Genomic DNA, 15091 nt, shown 5'->3' with positions numbered 1-15091 from the left:
AGAGAGTGGAAGGGAGAGAGAGAGAGAGAAACATTGATATAAGAGAGACACACCGATTGGTTGCCTCCCGCATGTGCCCTGACTGGGGATCGAGTCTGCAACCGAGGTACGACATGTCCTTGGCCAGAATCGAACCTAGGACCCTTCAGCGTGCAGGCCAATGCTCTAACCACTGAGCAAAACTGGCTAGGGCAGAACCATGTTCTCTTGACTCATCCTGCCAAGGTCTGCCTAAACCTGCCCAGAGAACCCAGAGTCCTCATACATGGAATGCAGATAGGGCGGCCACTGTGTAAATTAGCCTGCAGGCTCCTCAACTAGTTGCATGTGGAGTTACCACATGACCCAGCAATTCCGCTCCTGGGCACATGTCAAAACTGAAGACAAGTCTTCTAACAAATCTCTGTACACGAGGTTCACAGCAGCGCTAGTAACAGTCATCAAAAGGTGGAAACAGCCGAAATGTCCATCAGTGGATAAACAGATAAACAAAATGTGGTCCATCCATACAGTGGAATATTACACAACCATAATATAAGGAATGAAGCACTGATTCATGCTGCAATGCAGATGAACCTCAAAAACATTTTGAGTACAAGAAGCCAGACACAAAAGACTGTATGATCCCATCTAAGTGAAATATACACAGTAATATAATGTGGTCCATTCACAGTGGAATGTTATTGAGCCTTAAAAAGGAATGAAGCTCTGACACATGCTACAACACAGATGGAAACCTTGAGTACATTATGCTGAGTGAAATAAGTCAGTCACAAAACGACAAATACTGTAAGATTCCACTTATATGAGGTCCCTAGAGTAGTGATTCATAGAAACAAAGTTGAAGTTCCAAGGGCACTGCTTTTGCCTCTGTTACTTGTTTTCTGAGCCCATTTCTTCTACCTCTGTGACTTTCTAATTAAGCTTTCTCTTCCAGTTTGAAGAAAAAAAAAAGAAAGTAGAAAGGTGGGTGCCAGAGGCTGGGAGGCGGGGATGGGGAATTAGTGTTTAATGGGAACAGAGTTTCGGTTTTGCAAGATGAAAAGTCCTGGCGATGGACAGTGATGATGGTGATGGTTGTACAATGTGAATGTACTTAATCCCACTGAACTGTGCACTTTAAAATGGTTAAGGTGGTACATTTTATGTTGTATATATTTAATCACAATTTAAAAAATTCAAGCACAGACAAAACTCATTGGTGGAAATAAAGATCAGAATGGGGTTACCTTTGAGGAGTATGACAGGGAGGGGGCACTAAGGAGCCAGTTGCAGGCTTGAAACACTCTGTTTCTTGGTCTGGTCACACGTATAACAATTACATGATAAGACAATGAACATGTGTAACAATCCCTTGAGTTGTACACTCAGGAGTTATTCAGATTACTATATGTAAGTTATACTGCAATAAAGACATTTTTAGCCCTGGTCAGTGTGGCTCAGTTGGTTGAGCCTTGTCCCATGTACCAAAAGGTCTCTGGTTTGATTCCTGGTCAGGGCACATGCCCAGGTTTTGGGTTCAGTACCTGGTCAGGGTGCATACAGAAGGCAACCAACTGATGTTTCTCTCTCTCCCTCTTCCTTCCCCTCTCTCTAAAACCAATAAAAACATATTTTTTTTAAAAAAGAAACATTTAAACAGTAAGAAAAAACCCACCCACACCTGCCCTGTCCCTCCTGGGCCCACTGACCCTGAGCACTGTGTTCCTAACTCCCTGGGAACTCTAATGGTACCAGGGGGACAATGTGCCCTACTTGCTATCACTCACCTTCCTCGTCACCTGTTGAGAACACCTGCTGATAATTTTGGCAATGACTGAAAGTCTGGAGGGTGTTTAAGCTGGAAGGTGGGCCAACACTCGTACTGAATGTCCAGCCCCCTTCCTGGAGACAGCACCCTGGGCAGCCCCTCCACCCTCTGTCACTTTGGAGAAGGGGGGTTTGCCCTCCCCTTGACTCCACAGTAACCTGGGGGACCCTGGCCAGGTCATGAGCTCATACTCCTGGGTTCAGGGTGTGGACCCAAAGAGATTTTGAGGGGGCCTCTGGGCCAGGGAAGTAGGTCATCCCAAGGCAGTGACTTTTCTGCTCTGGAGCCCAAGAAGTCCCCTTTCTGATTCAGCCAGTTCAGGATGGGTTTCCATTCCCTGCAGAGTCCAGGCCTGTATATTTCCCTTCCCCTCCTCCAGCCCTGGGCTGCATTTCTAACCACAGGCACAGCATCCTGTTGCCTGAGTGGGCCCAGCCTCAGCACACTCTCCAGAGGCACCTTAACAAGTACCATGAACTGGGATTCAGGTGTGTCTTCCCAAGTAGTGGGGTCAAAACCAGGGGCCAGGTGCAGTGGGGCTACTCCCCCTACCCACTCCCACCTGTCACAGGTGGGTAGCATTCACAGACCAGCCCCAGTGAACAAACATTAATCTTTTCACATAGTAGTTCTGTTCTGGCAATCTTTTCATTTGTCAAACAAAAAAACAAAGTGAAGTGGGGCGGAGTAGGAGGCCACTTCAGCGATATAACTGACTCAACAGCGTTGTCTAGAAACTGTGAACCTGGGGTCACAGGATCTTAGGGAGCTCAGCCTGTGAGCCCCACGATGCAGCTGCTCCTTGTTCATGGCTGTCCTAACACACACACGCACATATGTGCACACATGTTCATGCCCAACTCCCTTGGAAGCTTCTTGCCCAGGGCCACTATTCATGCCAGTGTGTAGTGGGAGCACTGCACAGCAGTGTGCTGCATCCTGTGGGACATGTTTGCACAAATAGGGGCAATTTCTCGGTTGATAGAGTTTACAAGCAGCTACGGAACAGATACCATAATGTCTTGGTAAACAGAAACCAATTAACATCCTATCTGCCTGTTGATAAAGGCCTTTTCTTTTTCCAGCTAATGGGCATCAACTTTCACCTAGGAGAGCCGAAGCATCTTACATAACCACTGCTCCCTGTCAGCCCCAACCCAGCAGGCGGCTGTGTGTTTCTCCAGGCTGCATTCGCTTCTGTGTGTGCCTTTCATACAAACTCTGGTCACTGCAACCCTGTGCTACAGTCCTACAGGTCAGACACAAAAGCATCAACATACAGAAAAATCCAGAACATTCTATGGTTAATCACTGTCCTTGGTCCTTGCAGACAATGCTGCCACACCTGTTGCCAACTACACTTGGAAAAACCTAAAACAACTGAGGTACTCGATGGTACTAAGAGGGTGCACTTGTGTTATGTTCAAACCCCAAAAGTCTTGCACTCTTGCCACATGGAGCCCAGCACAGCACTTATACCTATTTAATTATTTGCTGGATGAGTGCATTAATTCCCTGAACATGGCAAAGTTCTGCTTTGGTTGCAGTCCCTTCATGCCTGGCAAATTCCTCTGCATCCTTCAAAGCCCATCCTAAACATCCTGGCCTCACTCCCCAAAGTTAGCTGTTCTGTCCTTCACTGAACACTCCATGGTTCTCTGCTGTGTTGCGAGGGGCCACTTTTCATTTGCTTCCCCTGCTAGGCTGAGAGTCCCAGGAAGGCCAGGGCCTGGATCATGCTCAGTGTTCATGCCTGGCATAGAGGCAGGGGCATACACCTATAGACAGATGCTTTTGCTGTTCATCCTGCCCTTCAGGAAGGGCACTTCCTCTATCTCTGCCTCATTCCCCAAGCAGAAGCCCATACAGGCTTCTTGCCATGCCATGCTGGTGTTGTGAAAAGACAGGGTTTAGCATGTGACTTTGTATTAAACCTCCCAGGACCTCAGTTTCCCCACCTGTCACTATCTTCTCAGGCTGGTGCTGCTCGAGTGGGTCACAGGTATTGTTAAGTATTGTTCTGCCTAATAAGCAGTCAGAAGGGGCTAGGAGGGAGCCCACCTACCACCACCCAATCTCCCAGCTCTCACCACTCAGCTGAGCCCCAGTCTCTGGAATCCAGGCCCCCCCAACTCTCCCTCCTCCAATTTCATCCCCCCCAACTGTTGAACAAACGTGGATAGCAGTACCCTGCTGCCCATCAAATGGTGGTCATTTAGGAAGTGCCTGTTCCCCACCAAGCACTTGCCACATGGAGCCCAGAACAGCACTTATACCTACTTAACTATTTGCTGGATACAGTGCATTAATTCCCTGAATTCTTTTGGGTCCCACATGTCCAGGCTTGTTCCTTCCCTCTGCTCACATCATCTTCACTACCTAGCACAACAGTGGTGCAATCTCTGATGGACACTTGGCTCTGGCCAATGTGCTCCAGGAAAAAGGGCCATGAGAAGCCCCCAAACCAGCTCATTTTTCAAGGCCTGGCTCTTATGCACCCCCTTGCCAGATCCAAGATAGGCCAGCCATAGGCTGAAGCCTCACCAGCAGTGGGTAGCTTCTCCCTATAGTGCTGCAAGCCAGGAGTGCCACCCTGCTCCCTCCCCTCTCAAGGCCACAGGGATTTGCCAACAACAGGGGAGGGGGAGGGTCTCCCATATTTCTCCAGCTCTGAACTATTCTGCCAGGTGTTTCTCGGAGCACCTGTCCCAGAATCTCTGGGGACACTTGTGCAGGGCTCGAGTCCTCACCCCAGACTTCTTCAGTCACAGTCACCAGAGTAAGGCCCAGGAATCAATCAGCCCTTTAGACAGAATGAGGGGGAGACACGCTGCACTGACAAATACGAAAGACCTAGTGGGTCTTGGGTCAGCATGGTTGTAATTAATGCTTAATTGAAATGTACACAGTCACTTTTCCAATTAATCCCATGGCAAAGGCACAGGGCCTAGAGAGGGAGCAACAGCTCTGACATCTGTAGGGCTCATTTCATCATGGAAGCCTTGAAATCTTTCTCAAGGCTGGTGTCCAGTCCAGGTACCCATCTCACAGCCAGGAAGGCACAGGTCATCAGAGGCTCTGAGCCCCAGGTCCACTGACCACTCCAGCCAACAGCAGCCTCAATGTGAGCACTCCCCTCTGCTGGCTTTTCCTGCATCTCTCACCAGCACCACAGACCAGGTCCCTCTCAGGACCCTCTTGGGCTTCCCAACCCCTCAGCTTTCTCTTGGGTCCCACATGTCCAGGCTTGTTCCTTCCCTCTGCTTACAACACTTCGCCATCTAGCAAACTCCTTAATGGCTTCGGATCTTGGGGAACCTTTCTGGACCTCTGAATTAGTATTCCAGCCTCTGATCAGGACCAATCAATTACAGTGCCCTAATCACTTGGTGAGGGTCTGATCCACACACCCTTCCCTTCTGAGCCCGTGTTTCTGCCTCCTCTGCACCTGTCCCCAGGCCCGGAACACAAATATTTAGATTGTAGAATGAGGCTTTGAGTTTGCTCTACTTCTGGAGGCAATACTGATGGCAGCATTCTGGGACAGTTTATAGCAACTGAAAGCATGGTGCTATAGCTACTTGTTTGCATTTAGAACAACCTACATCTGTCCTGGGCTCCCCTATGATCTCCTTGTGTGTCTCTGGTCAAAACCCTCAAGCCTTGGTCTCCTTTCTGTAAAACTGGGAGGACCTAGGACCAAGCTCCCAGCCCAGTAAGCACTTGCCAAGAGGTGGCAAAAAGCAAAACTGAGACATATACTTTCACTTCTCTGGGTCCTTATTAACTCTGGGCAGATGCCTCCACCTGAAGGAACAGAGTCAGGTGATCAAGGGAGCCTACAGGGGCTGCCCATATTGGTCACATGGAGGGCTGGAAAATGTACCACAACCCTGCTGGCCTCGTCTTGCTGGAAACAACAGAGGCAGTTAGATAAGCACTTCCTCGAATAATGTCCTGATGGGAATGCTGCTTCATAGCAGTAGGGGTTAAATTGGGTCCCCCAAAATTCATATTCACCCAGAACTTCAGACGGTGACCTTATGTGGAAATAGGGTCTTTGCAGATGTAATTAATTAGTTAAGTTATACTGAGATGAGTCATCCTGGATTTAGGGTGAGCCCTAAATCCAATGACTGGTATCCTTAGTAGAATACACAAACACACAAGGAAGGCCTGTGGAGATGGAGGCAGAGATCAAGGTGATGGGGCTGTAAGCCAAAAAACCCAAGGGTTGCTGTTGGTAGGAACCAACTCTGCTGTCTTAGTCTGTTTGGGCTTATGTAATAGAAAAGCACAGAGAGGGTGGCTTATAAACAACATAAATGTACTTTTCATAGTTCTGAAGGCTAGAAGTCCAAGATCAAGGCTCTGATAGTCAGCACTGTTCAGCGGCTATCTTCTCACCAGGTCCTTACATGGTGAAAGGGTTTAGGGTGTCCTCTGGGGTTTCTCTCTCTTTTTTTTTTAAATCCTCACCAAAGAATATTTTTTCCATTGCTTTTTAGAGAGAATGGGAGAGAGAGAGAGAGAGAAAAACATCTATGTGAGAGAGACACATCGATTGGCTGCCTGCTGCACATGCCCAACCAGGGCCGGGGATTGAGCCTGCAACAGAAGTACTTAGCCAGAATCAAACCCAGGACCCTTCAGTCCGAGGGCCAATGGTCTAACCACTGAGCAAAACCGGCTAGGGCTCTCGGGTCTCTATAAGGCCACTAATCTGCCTTGGCTGGTTTGGCTCAGTAGTTACAGTATTATTGGCCCCGGGGACTTAAGAGTCTCGGGTTGGATTCCAGCCAAGGGCATGTACCTCAGTTGCAGGCTTGATCCCCAGTTGGGGCATGTGCCGGAGGCAACCAATCGATGTCTCTCTCTCACACTGATGTTCCTCTCTCTCTCCCTCTCCCTTCCACTCTCTCTGAAAAGCAATGAAAAAAATATCCTCAAGTGAGAATTAAAAAATAAATAAGGCCACTAATCCCATTTAGGAGGGCTCAACCCTCATGACCTAATTACCTCCCAAAGGTCCCACTCCCCGATACCATCATATTGAGGTTAGGTTTCAACATATGAATTTTAAGGGAAGACACAAACATTCAGTCTATAATCCCTGCCAACACCTTGATTTTGGCCTTCTGGCTTCCACAACTGTGACAGAATAAATTTTTGTTGCTTTAAGCCACCTAGTTTGTGGTAATTTGTTACAGCTACCCCAGGAAACTAACATGGCAGAGCCTGAGACCAAACCTCCCAGTTTTCACCCATCCCTTGGCCAGTGACCTGGCCCTGGCCCTAAGGTCACTGCTCTCCTCTCTGGACCTCAAGGGCACTCTCCTGGCAGAGCTTCAGCAGAAAACTTGGCTTCTGGGGAACTTTGTTGAGACCCTGGAATCCCAGCACTCAACTGCAGCGCAAAGTACTCAGTGAAGAAAACAAACGTTGACAAGCATATTTTAAAAATAGCACAGTGACCTGGGAAGGGCTGGGGGAAGTGGGGAGTCACTCTAATTCTTGAGCTGAGCATTAGTTTCATTATTCCTTCTACCTTGGTTCTTTTCGTGTACACACTATATACTTTTTGTTAAGCAATAATAAAACCCAAACAAGCCCAAATAAAACTCAAAAAAACTAATAAATCTCTCTTATCATCACAGTATGCCTCTAATGTCCGACTGCCAAAATAAAAAAGAACAAAAAATGGGGTGGCATGTGGGAAAAGGCCTGACCTCAGTCTGATGACATCCTCCACCTGGTGCAAATAATGGGAAATCATCAACAACTGAATCTTAAGACAGCTTTCCAAATAGATTTAACATCTGACATCTCTCAATCTCATCTGACATTTTCATTCTTTTGCTGGATCCAGGTGGAAAAAAAAAATTAGCAACAGCTAAAGAGTTCTTCTAGCCAATTGTTTTTGTTAAGGTACCTCATGCTTGTCAAGGTACCTTGTGTCAGTGTCTCAGGACGTGCCCTCCTGGGACTCCAGGCGATGCCCTATCAAGCCCAAGGTTTAGTTCAGAGCTTTGCAGAAGAGGAACTCAAATATTTCTTGGACTGAATTTTAGACTAATTGTGGAAGAGAAACAGAAATCTAACATTTAATTGCCACCACATGGGCCAGAATCCCTAAAAGATGGACAGGAAGCAAGGGAGCAACATTCAAAAGGATCTCTTGGGCTCTTTTTTACTTATCAGATTGGAGAGACAGGAATACTTGGTTGAAAAAAACAAAGTATCCTGGCTACTGGAGGAGAAAACAGGCATTCCAACTTCACAGCTGAGAGACTATTGACCGCAGAACCTCTCTGGAGGAACATTAACCATTTTAATGGACATGCCCTTTGGCCTGGCCACTCCTAGGAAGTCGCTACATTGGATGTAAGCTCCATGAAGTTGGAGGTTTCAAAGTGCCTGCGCCACACAGGTTCACTACATATTCGCTCACGCATGAGTCTATCTGTACAGTGCAGCTCAGTTTGTAAAAGAAAGTATGAGTGACAACTTAGTGAAAGACTGGGTACAAAATCAAGATGCCCGTTTGATAAAATCTGATGCAAATTTACTAGTGGTTAAAAGGGGCAGGGGATATACTCCCCTCGCCTCTCCTCCGTCCTCCCCAACATTGACTAACTCTGGAAGGAAACCTAAGAAATTAACTATGGTGTATCTGAAAGGGGATGGGGTGCAGGTATGGAAAGACCTGCCTATTTTACTGTGTGTCCTTTTACAATGCACTGGAAGGCTAGGGTTCGATTCCAGGTCAGGGCAGGTACCTGGGTTACAGGCTCGATCCCCAGACCTTGTTTGGGAGGTAACCAATTGATGTGTCCCTCTCACACTGATGTTTCTCTCTCCCCTTCTCCCTCTCTGCAATCAAGAATTTTTTTAAAAAATTAAATATATATGTATATGTACATATATGTATATATATCTGTGTATAACAACATCTACATATACGTATACACATACACATACACACACATTTTAAATGACTCCTTTTGAATTTGGACAAGAAACCTTAATGGCTTTGGTTTCCATAAGAGAAGCTGAAAGTGACATGACCCTTCAGAACATTCCAGCAACATCTTTGCAGGGAGAGGCCAGGTGCGGGGGTGGGGGGAGTGATTGTGTAAGAGGTGCTATGCAAGCCTTATAGGAAAGGGCACCTTATTGCTTTTTTAACAACAAAGACACTGGTCTCCTTCTGTGCTACACACAGGCAAATCATACTCCCAGGACTGAAAAGTTCCAGAAAAATTATTATCCCCAGCACCATACCAGGCTCCGGTTTTGCAGTTTAGCTCTAAGTGTCTGTAACATTAGCTCCCTCACTCTGAAGTGTTTGCTTACACTGGGTTCATTGGCTTCAAGGGACCAAGGAGCTCCCTTGGGTCAGTGAGGGGCCTCAGTCTGCAAGAGTGGGGGCCAGAGGCCCTGCAATTCCTTTCCAAGTGACCTTGCCAGAGGCAGCACCCCAGGTATTGAAGTCCCACTCCCCCAGCGCCCCCACGCCAGGGCTGGGAGACTCATTCTCCAGCATCGACCAGGGGCTATCCTTCCAGCTAAGTCTTTCTGGACCCAGTCAAAGTCATGATGCCTGAAGAGCAGCTGCAAGAAGGGTGGGGGTCCCCTCCCCTGCCAATCCTTCAGAGATAAACAAAACAGATGGGCAAAAATGGGGGAAGTCCATAGAGAAGGATCAGTAATGCTCAGGAAGGGGTGGGCTCTGCCTCCCCAATTCAAGTCACTTTAGGTTTGTTAAATTTAAAACAGAATGGAGATAATTCTGGTTTTGTCTGGGATAGGATTATTCTAAGCCGAGAAATCACTTTACAGACCATCATAAATAAAAAGACAGTGTGTGTGTGTGTGTGTGTGTGTGTGTGTGTGTGTGTGTGTAGGATTACAAAGGGGTGCAAATACAGGTGCATGTAGAAGAAAATACCTGCAGGTGCACTGAGTGGGGGTGCGAAGCAACTGAGTGCTGCTAGGGGCACAGAGCAGGTGGCAGTGGTGGGGAGTACCTGAGGGCCCTGACCCAAGTTGCTGAAGGGAAGGGCAGAGGGAGGGGCACAGACCTGGATGTCAGCAAAGTCAGTGAAGGGATACTAACAGGCCCAGATGTTAGTGGAGGGCCCTGAGTTTGGGGTCACAGGCTCAGGTGTTGGTGTAGGAGTGCAGGCCCAGTTGTGGAGGCGGGGTGGGGTGGGGTGTATAGGAGGAGGCAGCTCCGGGTGTGCGGTATCATCAAGAAAGGCAGTCTCAGGAGATGTGGGAGGTGTCCATGAGTGGGGGTGCGGTATCAAGTGTGTGAGAGGGACCATAAGTGGGAGCACAGACTCAGATGAATGTGGGGGTGTAGACCTAACTGTGTTGGGTGCCTGGGGAAGCGGCCTCGGAGGATGTCACCGAGGCGGACAGTCTCGGGTGTATTGGGGGGAGGGAGGGAACTCAATGAAAATGGACGTGGTGTCAGGTGTGCATGGGCTGACGGTGAGGGGCTCTGATCCCGCTGTGGGGGCCCCCACGGGGCACTAGACCCGAGGGGGGGCTTTGTCCTTTCCCTGCCCCCGCGACGCTGCTGTCATGCCCACCTCGTCCGCCCCCGTCCCGGGACCCATGACTGGGCCGTGCCTTCCTCAGGCTCGATCTGAGGGGCACTGGCCCCGCGACGCCTGCGCCGCCCCGCGCCCCCCAGGGCACCCACTCACCTGCTAGGACGCGTCGCCGTCACCGACACCGTCGCCTCTAGCCACCACAGCCCCGCCTCGAGTACCCCCAACAGCGCGCCGCGGGAGGGGTCCATGACGCACTCCGATTGGCTGTGCGATTACCAATCAGTGATGGACATCGTAATGATTGGTGAGCATAAAGCAGACGGGCAACCCCTAAAGCCAATCGCTAAAGGGGTAAAGGCGGGACTGTAGGGAGAGACTCAGGGTGTATGTGGGGGGCGGGGCGTGAGGTGCTGGGAGGTGAGGGCCTGGAGGCGGGCGAGAATTGGAGAACTGGCAGAAGACAGGCAGCCCTGACGGCCAATCGCTGGGGAAAAAGAGCCGGCCTCCGAAATGGCTGGAGCGACTGGCGCAAGTGGAACAGAGGGAGTAGCCTAGAGGGCAGCGAGGATTGGCTGCGAAGCCGAAGGGTAGGTCCGGTGGCCAGCCCTGCGCAGGGGCCGTGGGTCGTGTGCCACGGGCGTGGCTCGTGTGTGCAAGGTGCAAAGTTAGGCCCTGAGCATGGCGGCCAGAGGTGCCCTCGGACGCCCCGCGTGAGGTCCCCTGGGGCTGTGTAGAGTGCACTTTAGCCGAAGGATTCGTGGGTAATCACTCCCCACTATTCTGCTGCAAATGACATGGAGAGGGCAACTCATGAGTTCACTAAGCTCTCCCTCTGCAGCTCCAGGTTGGTGTGAAGACGTGGAAAGAGGTAGAATCCTACTCACAAGCTTTGTGATTTTCTGGAAGTGTTTGACTTACTCTGAGTTCAAGCTTTCTGTCCCTGATCCAATGACATCCCAGTCCAGCCTCTTCCCTGATAAGCCTTTTGTGAATTGTAAGCCTTTTGATAATCTTAACCACAATCCCATTAATTCAAAGCAACCATTGGCCCCCTTTTACAGAATCCAGAGCACGGAGAGGTCAAGCTCCTTGCCCAACATCACAAAGCACTTCAGTGGCTGGATCTGGGTGTGAATCTAGATGGGGGTAAGGCAAGTGTCGAAGAATAGCCCTGGAGGCCTGAGAGACTTGGGTTCCAATTCCTATTCAGCCACTGACCCACCGCATAACCTTGGGCACTTTGATCCTGTTTCCTCATAGGACAATGATTCCTACACCTGGAGAATTTATATTTCAGCCCTTGCCTTGATCTTCTGGTAAATGCCTCTGACACACAGTAGGTCACATTAGGCCTGTGAGCCTCAGCTTCTCTGTGAGGTTGTGGTTCATGGAATTCTTTGCAGACAGCCACAAGCAATTTAGGGAGCCATCTGTCATCCAGTGCTCTGTTGTCACTGGCACCTCCCCTGAGCCCACCTGTTTTCTGACTCCCTTAATCCCCAGGACAGAGAGGGTTACAAATGTTCCCACATACTGGCTCTTATTACTCCAGGTTCAGGCTGGGGTTGGTGGAGGTTCAGTTCAGAACCAGGGAGTCCTGGGAGGGAGCAAGGCTGAGCTAAGCCTTTATAAGGACTCACATTTCAGGGTTGTACTAGCCCCTGGTAAGTACTTAATCCATGACCTCTCAAAGGGCCCTCTTGGAAGAAATGACTGGGGTTCATACCATGGAAATCACTAGCCCAAGGCTACCATCTGATTTCTGATATTCCCATGATATTCCTACCTCCTCTCCCATACTTCCTAGCTGTGGTTTGCTTCTCTGAAATTTCAAGGCCCTGGTCTCCATTCTGCCCTCCAGAGAAAAGAAGGAACCAGGCTGCCCAACACCTACTGAAGTGTCAGGTCATTGCCAGGCCTGGTACTTCCCAAACACCGTGTCACCGCATGACTTCCAGATGGGGGTGACAGTGCCCACTTTGCAGATGAGAAGACCTAGCCTCATGTGACAAGTGTTCCTTGCTGGAAGGGTGCGGGGCTGGGTTTGAATCCCTGCTCTTTTTTACTTGCTGGCCACAGGACCATCAGCAAGTGACTAAAATTCCCTTCCTCAGTTTCTCCAACTACCTCCCAGGGTTGATGACAGCATTAATGAGTTGAATGGAAGTAAAACTCACAACTGCGTTGGTCTGCAGTGAGCACTCGCTGAGCATCTGTGATGGACAAATTATTCTTGGGCCCTCTGTTTCCCTTTTTATAAATAGCACTTTATGGAATGTGGATATAGACCAACTATGGGTGTGGTCTGCCAACCAAAGAGGGAGATATTAATGCCGAAGGAGTCCGAACTCACACCACCCACCTGCCAGGCCCTGAGAGGGAAGCAGCAAGCTCCTGGAAAGTCCCATGGTACCCCCAGGGACAATGCCAACTGAGGCAAGGGTCAGGCAGTGACCTAGCACCCAGCTGCTTCTCCTATGGTGCCAGAAACACTGGCTGGGCTCTGGCTTCTATTTGCTTGTCAGCAGGCTGGCACCAGCAAACCTTCCTATAGCTTTACAACAATGTCAGGCAAAGCCCCTTGGCACCAGCAACTGATACCCCCACCATGGGAACCTTGGTTGTGCCTGGCCAGGGTGCTCAGGATCCTGGCTCTTCCGAGCTGGCCTGGCTAGCCCTGAGCAGGCCACTGCCTCTTTGCCCTCTAGTTCCCTCTACTTCTTGGGGATCCCAGGAATCATCTCACACCACAGGAATGAGCCAGGCCCAGGCACAGTGACAGGGCTTAATCAACTGAGACCAGAGAGCCAACTGTGCATGGTCAGATTAGCAACATTGGCAACAGAAGAGGGGGCAGAGGTAGGCCGAGCTGAGTTCTCATCCTGTTGTGGCCCCCCAAATGCCAGTGAGTCTATCTCCCATCTGGAAAATGGGGTTCACAGGCTCGGCCTCTTACAGATGTGTCTGCAACCCAGGAGCCTAGGTCCTTCCTTGGCTGGAGGGAAACAACAGTGACTAGAGCCAAGCCTGACTGTTCTCAAGGCATTTTCAGTCTCCCATAGGCTCTGAGTCCTGGCCACTCATCCAAGAGCACCTAGCAACAGAGGCACAGCCTGAATATGCTGGCACCTTCCTTGCAGTAGTATCCCCCTCAGCCCACATTTTGATGTCATCAACAAGGTCGGGAGCACTCGTTAGGGGGGTGCTGTGCTGGGCCCACCCCCAGCCAGGCCTTGCAGGAAGCTGTGGCCTAGTGCAGTGACACACACTTAGCCCATTTTTAGTTGAGGAGACCAAGGCTAACCTGAGGTGGCAGAGCAGTGACAAGAACCTAAGCATGTCAACCCCTGTGAAATGTGGGGTCTTCAGCTGGGCATGGGATACCTACTCTGAGGACATCCAAACAGGCCCTGAGTGCACCCACTGAAGATGCCCATTTCCTCAGGCTAAGGTGGGAAGAACTGATAAACAGGAGCCACCCATCCCTGAAGAAGCCTGCAGCTGCAGGAAGGCTGGCCAAGAGCCCAGGGGTGGGCCCTGGGCTGTGGGGAAGGCCTTTTCTCCAACCACCCTATGTACTTATTAATTTATTCACGTATATGGACAGAAATGTTTATAGGAAGCTGGAGCAAAGGGGGGAAGACAGGAGCCTATACACACACACAGTGGGGGACAAACTGGAAAGCATACAAAGGGGCCTCAGATGGCGTCAGAGGCATAGCACAAGGGGTGATGGTACTGTGGCGCTGGGAATGGGAGAGGGCAGAGGGAAGGGTGCTCCAAAGGGAGGGCACAGCATGTGCAAAGGCCCAGAGGTGGGGAGGCTGGTGTGGCTGGGATCATGATTAAAAGAGAGCATGGGGAAGATGAGGCTGGGAGTAGACAGGGCCTGGAGTATAGTTTGATTTTACAGGGAGGGCAATGGGGAGCCAAGGGCAGCACTTCAGGCTTCCTCAGAAACTAGCTGGCAGCATCCCCCCCACCCTCCCTCTCACTCTGTACTCCTGCCCATGTGACAGATGAAGAAACATGAGGCTCACAGGGCCTGAGGGCTGCCCCAAGGTGACAGTGTTTATAGGCAGTTAGACAGGCATGAACACAGCAAGGACGACAGGCCACGTACACAAGGTCACCAGGGTGTAAAGCCTGGGTACCTAGCAAGGGGCAAAACTGGGAAAACAAGAACTTCGCTCCCAGGGTAACCTTTTCTTCCTTAGCACATCACTGGTCATGCAGTTTAGATACCCTGACCTTTTCCTCCTTAAAGATAACATCTAGGCCTCAATTGCATTTCAGCTCCAGGCCCAGAAAAGCAGCAAAACCAGACAAGTGACACCATGGCTGCCTCATGACCAGCTGCACTGACCATAGATGCCCTGCCCTGGTGCTGACCAATCAGTGGAGACCATGACCCTGAAAGAGCACATCTGGAAAGCTGATGAATATCCTATTGAGACCCTTCCCTGAGACCTCCTCTAAGAGTCCTACCTGCAAGAGATAAATACCGTCAAGGCAAAGGATCCAGCTCACACTCTCCCCAAGGGGAGCACTCCTGTGCCATTCCTTTTCCCCTCTCCTTCCCCCACAGTCACGTATCACCTAAACTCTAAGCGACCCCCACAAGACTTGCAACCAGGGGAGCAGTGGGCAGCGGCAGCCTGTCCTGGGCTTACCCCAGAACCTGTCTCCAAGGTTCCCTTTTCTCTGACTTCCCACT

General features: G+C 50.0%; 1 protein-coding gene across 9 annotated transcripts in view; it reads right to left on the bottom strand.

Annotated features, from left to right (window-relative positions):
• Positions 1–15091, bottom strand: part of SLC25A42 (solute carrier family 25 member 42) — a 55290-nt gene that overhangs the window by 21336 nt on the left and 18863 nt on the right. For 4 of the 9 annotated variants that reach the window (XR_013998766.1, XR_013998767.1, XR_013998768.1 and 1 more), the window contains exon 1: positions 10528–10599. The exons of 1 other annotated variant lie outside the window; for it this stretch is intronic. The gene's annotated coding sequence lies outside the window, so the exon portion shown is untranslated. Of the gene's footprint in view, positions 1–10527; positions 10600–15091 lie in introns of those variants that run through there. 4 more of the 9 variants (XM_081136552.1, XM_081136550.1, XM_081136546.1 and 1 more) reach the window with 4 other exon arrangements.

The sequence above is a fragment of the Miniopterus schreibersii genome (genome assembly GCF_964146895.1).
Source record: "Miniopterus schreibersii genome assembly, chromosome: 4".
Classification (NCBI taxonomy): domain Eukaryota; kingdom Metazoa; phylum Chordata; class Mammalia; order Chiroptera; family Miniopteridae; genus Miniopterus; species Miniopterus schreibersii.
This window is presented reverse-complemented; position numbering and strand designations above follow the sequence as displayed.